The sequence below is a fragment of the Zonotrichia leucophrys genome, chromosome 4A (assembly GCF_028769735.1).
Source record: "Zonotrichia leucophrys gambelii isolate GWCS_2022_RI chromosome 4A, RI_Zleu_2.0, whole genome shotgun sequence".
NCBI lineage: Eukaryota > Metazoa > Chordata > Aves > Passeriformes > Passerellidae > Zonotrichia > Zonotrichia leucophrys.
This window is the reverse complement of record NC_088174.1, coordinates 11,089,941-11,095,945: the sequence shown is the minus strand read 5'-3', so window position 1 is coordinate 11,095,945 and position 6,005 is coordinate 11,089,941.

The following is a 6,005-nucleotide window of genomic DNA, read 5'->3' as shown; positions in this document are numbered from 1 at the left end:
CGGGGCAGGAGCGGGGAAGCGGAGCACGGGCGGCGGCGGGGCGGCCTCGGCAGCGGGAGATGATCCCGGGGGCGGGGCAGGAGCGGGGAAGCGGAGCACGGGCGGCGGCGGGGCGGTAAAGTGGAGGGCGGGATGAGGCGGTGCCCGGAGTAGGCCGGGGAGCGAGACTGGCGGGAGGGGGGGTGCCGGAGAGTTGGCGGGGGCCCGCGGCAGTGCAGCCGCTGAGAGCTGGGGTGCCTGCTGGCCGGGCGGGCAGGGCGGCGCTGGCGGGAGGCTGGGCCGGAGCCGCGGCAAGCACGGGAGCGGGTGCAGACGCCGCGGCGCCGGCACGGGGCGGCTTCGCGGGCTGGGGCGCTCCGGTGCCAGCGCAAGCGGTGCTGTGCCGGGCCAGGGGCTGGCGCCGAAGCGGCGGCAGGGACAGGGTGAGCCGTGGGCGTCTGCGCTGCCGCGGGGCCCGCGGGCGGCTCGGGCTGTGCCGCGTGTGCTTGAACGCCGGGGCGGGGGAGAGGGGGGCGGCTTCCCGCGGCAACGTGCACAGGGGGCGCCGGGGACCCGGCAGCGCCGGGCGCGCTCGGCACCGCAGAGCCGGGAGCCGCGGGGGACTGCGAAGACACGGCAGCGACGGGATTTGGACCAGCAACGGCCCCGCTGTGTCGGCAAAGGGAGCGAGGGGGGCTTGGAGGGGCGGGAGGAGCGGCCGCACTCGCGGCTAGCGGGGGGGTAAAGGTGGAGGGGCGGGATTGAGGGGCGGTGCCCGCAGTAGCCGGGACAGCTGAGACCAACGGGATGGCGGGAGCGGGGGGAGGAGCCGGAGAGTTGGCGGGGGACCACGCGGGAAGGGGGCCGGCGGCAGAAGAGAGCAGTCGCGCTTTACGGCCCCTCCCCTTTAACGACAGCCGCACTTTACGGCCCCTTTTAATAGAGTCGCACTTTACGGCGGTTTTACGACAGTAGTGCTTTCCGGCGCCTTTTACGACGGTCGCGCTTTACGGCCGTTTTGCGACAGTCGCGCTTTACGGCAGTTTTTACGACAGTCGCGCTTTACGGCGCCTTTTACGACGGTCGCGCTTTACGGCAGTTTTACGACAGTCGCGCTTTACGGCGCCTTTTACGACAGTCGCGCTTTACGGCCGTTTTACGACAGTCGCGCTTTACGGCAGTTTTTACGACAGTCGCGCTTTACGGCCGTTTTGCGACAGTCGCGCTTTACGGCGCCTTTTGCGACAGTCGCGCTTTACGGCCGTTTTACGACAGTTGCGCTTTACGGCTCCTTTTACGACAGTCGCGTTTTACGGCAGTTTTTTGCGACAGTCGCGCTTTACGGCCGTTTTACGACAGTCGCGCTTTACGGCCGTTTTGCGGCAGCCGCGCTTTACGGCAGTTTTTACGACAGTCGCGCTTTACGGCTCCTTTTACGACAGTCGCGCTTTACGGCAGTTTTTACGACAGTCGCGCTTTACGGCAGTTTTGCGACAGTCGCGCTTTACGGCACCCTTTACGACAGTCGCGCTTTACGGCAGTTTTGCGACAGTCGCGCTTTACGGCACCTTTTACGACAGTCGCGCTTTACGGCGCCTTTTGCGACAGTCGCGCTTTACGGCAGTTTTTCGACAGTCGCGCTTTACGGCCGTTTTGCGGCAGCCGCGCTTTACGGCCGTTTTACGACAGTCGCGCTTTACGCCAGTTTTTACGACAGACGCGCTTTACGGCAGCTTTTATACGACATTCGCGCTTTACGGCGCTTTTGCGACAGTCGCGCTTTACGGCCGTTTTTACGACAGTCGCGCTTTACGGCGCCTTTTACGACAGTCGCGCTTTACGGCCGATTTTACGACAGTCGCGCTTTACGCCTGATTTTACGACAGTCGCGCTTTACGGCGCTTTTGCGACAGTCGCGCTTTACGGCCCTTTTACGAAGTCGCGCTTTACGGCGTTTTTACGACAGTCGCGCTTTACGGCGCCTTTTACGACAGTCGCGCTTTACGGCCGATTTTACGACAGTCGCGCTTTACGGCGCTTTTACGACAGTCGCGCTTTACGGCGTGTTTTACGACAGTCGGCTTTATGGCCGTTTTACGACAGTCGCGCTTTACGGCCTTTTGCGACAGTCGGCTTTACGGCCCTTTTGCGACAGTCGGCTTTACGGCAGTTTTACGACAGTCGCGCTTTACGGCGCCTTTTACGACAGTCGCGCTTTACGGCCGTTTTACGACAGTCGCGCTTTACGGCACCTTTTGCGACAGTCGCGCTTTACGGCGTTTTTACGACAGTCGCGCTTTACGGCGCCTTTTCGACAGTCGGCTTTACGGCCTTTTACGACAGTCGCGCTTTACGGCCGCTTTTACGACAGTCGCGCTTTACGGCCCCTTTTACGACAGTCGCGCTTTACGGCCGTTTTACGACAGTCGCGCTTTACGGCAGTTTTTACGACAGTCGCGCTTTACGGCCGCTTTTGCGACAGTCGCGCTTTACGGCCGCTTTTGCGACAGTCGCGCTTTACGGCCCCTTTTGCGACAGTCGCGCTTTACGGCCGTTTTTACGACAGTCGCGCTTTACGGCCCTTTTGCGACAGTCGCGCTTTACGGCAGTTTTACGACAGTCGCGCTTTACGGCAGTTTTACGACAGTCGCGCTTTACGGCACTTTTACGACAGTCGCGCTTTACGGCCGTTTTACGACAGTCGCGCTTTACGGCCCCTTTTACGACAGTCGCGCTTTACGGCAGTTTTTACGACAGTCGCGCTTTACGGCGGTTTTACGACAGTCGCGCTTTACGGCGTTTTGCGACAGTCGCGATTTACGGCCGTTTTGCGGACAGTCGCGCTTTACGGCGCTTTTACGACAGTCGCGCTTTACGGCCTTTTACGACAGTCGCGCTTTACGGCCGATTTTGCGACAGTCGCGCTTTACGGCCGATTTTACGACAGTCGCGCTTTACGGCCCTTTTCGACAGTCGCGCTTTACGGCAGCCTTTTACGACAGTCGCGCTTTACAGCGTTTTTACGCAGTCGCGCTTTACGGCGTTTTGCGACAGTCGCGCTTTACGGCGTTTTCACAGCGCCTTTACAACAGTCGTGCCTTTACGGCCCCGCCCCTTTTACGCACAGTCATGCTTTACGGCCGTTTTGCGACATGTCGCATTTACCGCCTTTTTCTGAAGCGCGCTACTGCAGTCGGTAATCCCTAATCCCCTTTACTAAAACCCGGTAGGGTTTATTTTGCGTTTGGGGTTTTTCTGGGGTTTTTTGCGTGGTTCTTTTGCTTTTTCTTTTTTTTTGTTTTTTGTTTTTTTTATTGTTGTGGCTTTTATTTGGTTTTGTTTTTCTTTTATCCTTAAATTATCTGGCACACTTCTTCTCATCCTGCTTAAGGGTTTTGGACAGTGTCATTATACCAGATTTGTAACGCTCTCAGTCGCTTATAACCTATTAGGAAAGCTAGCGTTTATCAACTGCATATGTAGACAGAGTGGTTTAAACCAGTATTATTTTATATGTGTGCGGATTTTGATGGCTATTAGAAGTGTTTTTCACTGCGGTTTGCAGACATCAGGGGCTTCGGCAGTTATCACATCCGGCTTAAAATACATGTTGTGAATGTGCGCACTTTAATGGATTTATGAACGCAGTACGGCTTAACAGGCGCCTTTTGCGACAGTCGCGCTTTACGGCCGTTTTACGACAGTCGCGCTTTACGGCAGTTTTTACGACAGTCGCGCTTTACGGCAGTTTTTACGACAGTCGCGCTTTACGGCCGTTTTTCGGCAGCCGCGCTTTACGGCCGTTTTACGACAGTCGCGCTTTACGCCAGTTTTTACGACAGACGCGCTTTACGGCAGTTTTTACGACAGTCCCCGCTTTACGGCTCCTTTTACGACAGTCGCGCTTTACGGCCGATTTTACGACAGTCGCGCTTTACGGCGCCTTTTACGACAGTCGCGCTTTACGGCCGTTTTACGACAGTCGCGCTTTACGGCCCCTTTTACGACAGTCGCGCTTTACGGCAGTTTTTACGACAGTCGCGCTTTACGGCAGTTTTTACGACAGTCGCGCTTTACGGCGCCTTTTACGACAGTCGCGCTTTACGGCCGTTTTACGACAGTCGCGCTTTACGGCCGTTTTTACGACAGTCGCGCTTTACGGCAGTTTTTACGACAGTCGCGCTTTTCGGCGCCTTTTGCGACAGTCGCGCTTTACGGCCGTTTTACGACAGTCGCGCTTTACGGCGCCTTTTACGACAGTCGTGCTTTACGGCACCTTTTACGACAGTCGCGCTTTACGGCGCCTTTTACGACAGTCGCGCTTTACGGCTCCTTTTGCGACAGTCGCGCTTTACGGCCGTTTTACGACAGTCGCGCTTTACGGCGCCTTTTACGACAGTCGCGCTTTACGGCGCCTTTTGCGACAGTCGGGCTTTACGGCAGTTTTACGACAGTCGCGCTTTACGGCGCCTTTTACGACAGTCGCGCTTTACGGCAGTTTTTACGACAGTCGCGCTTTACGGCACCTTTTACGACAGTCGCGCTTTACGGCGCCTTTTACGACAGTCGCGCTTTACGGCCCCTTTTACGACAGTCGCGCTTTACGGCCGTTTTACGACAGTCGCGCTTTACGGCGCCTTTTACGACAGTCGCGCTTTACGGCGCCTTTTACGACAGTCGCGCTTTACGGCCGTTTTACGACAGTCGCGTTTTACGGCAGTTTTTTACGACAGTCGCGCTTTACGGCCGTTTTGCGACAGTCGCGCTTTACGGCGCCTTTTTCGACAGTCGCGCTTTACGGCACCTTTTGCGACAGTCGCGCTTTACGGCAGTTTTTACGACAGTCGCGCTTTACGGCACTTTTTGCGACAGTCGCGCTTTACGGCGCCTTTTGCGACAGTCGCGCTTTACCGCTCCTTTTGCGACAGTCGCGCTTTACGGCAGCTTTTACGACAGTCGCGCTTTACGGCGCCTTTTACAAACAGTTGCGCTTTACGGCAGTTTTTACGACAGTCGCGCTTTACGGCCGTTTTACGACAGTCGCGCTTTACGGCGCCTTTTACGACAGTCGCGCTTTACGGCGCCTTTTGCGACAGTCGCGCTTTACGGCCGTTTTACGACAGTCGCGCTTTACGGCCGTTTTACGACATTCGCGCTTTACGGCGCCTTTTACGACAGTCGCGCTTTACGGCGCCTTTTACGACAGTCGCGCTTTACGGCAGTTTTTACGACAGTCGCGCTTTACGGCACCTTTTACGTTTTACGACAGTCGCGCTTTACGGCGCCTTTTACGACAGTTGCGCTTTACGGCACCTTTTATGACACTTTTACGACAGTCGTGCTTTACGGCACCATTAACGACAGTCGCGCTTTACGGCGCCTTTTACGACAGTTGCGCTTTACGGCCCCTTTTACGACAGTCGCGCTTTACGGCAGTTTTTACGACAGTCGCGCTTTACGGCACCTTTTACGACAGTCGCGCTTTACGGCGCCTTTTACGACAGTCGCGCTTTACGGCGCCTTTTACGACAGTCGCGCTTTACGGCGCCTTTTACGACAGTCGCGCTTTACGGCCGTTTTACGACAGTCGCGCTTTACGGCACTTTTACGACAGTCGCGCTTTACGGCGCCTTTTACGACAGTTGCGCTTTACGGCCCCTTTTACGACAGTCGAGCATTACGGCAATTTTGCGACAGTCGCGCTTTACGGCAGCTTTACGACACTTTTACGACAGTCGCGCTTTACGGCCCCGCCCCTTTTACCACTGTCATGCTTTACGGCTGTTTTACAACATTTAACGCATTTACGCCTTTTCCTTAAAGCAATGCTACTGCAGCTGGTAAATCCCAAACTCCTCCTGTACCTAAAACCCGGGTGGGTTTATTTTGTTTGGGGGTTTTTTTGGTGGTTTTTTTTTGGTTTTGTTTTGTTTTGTTTTGTTTGTTTATTTGTTTTGGTGGTGGGTTTTTTGGTTTTGTTTTTTTGGGCTTTTTTTCCTTAAATTATCTTGGCACAACACATCTCA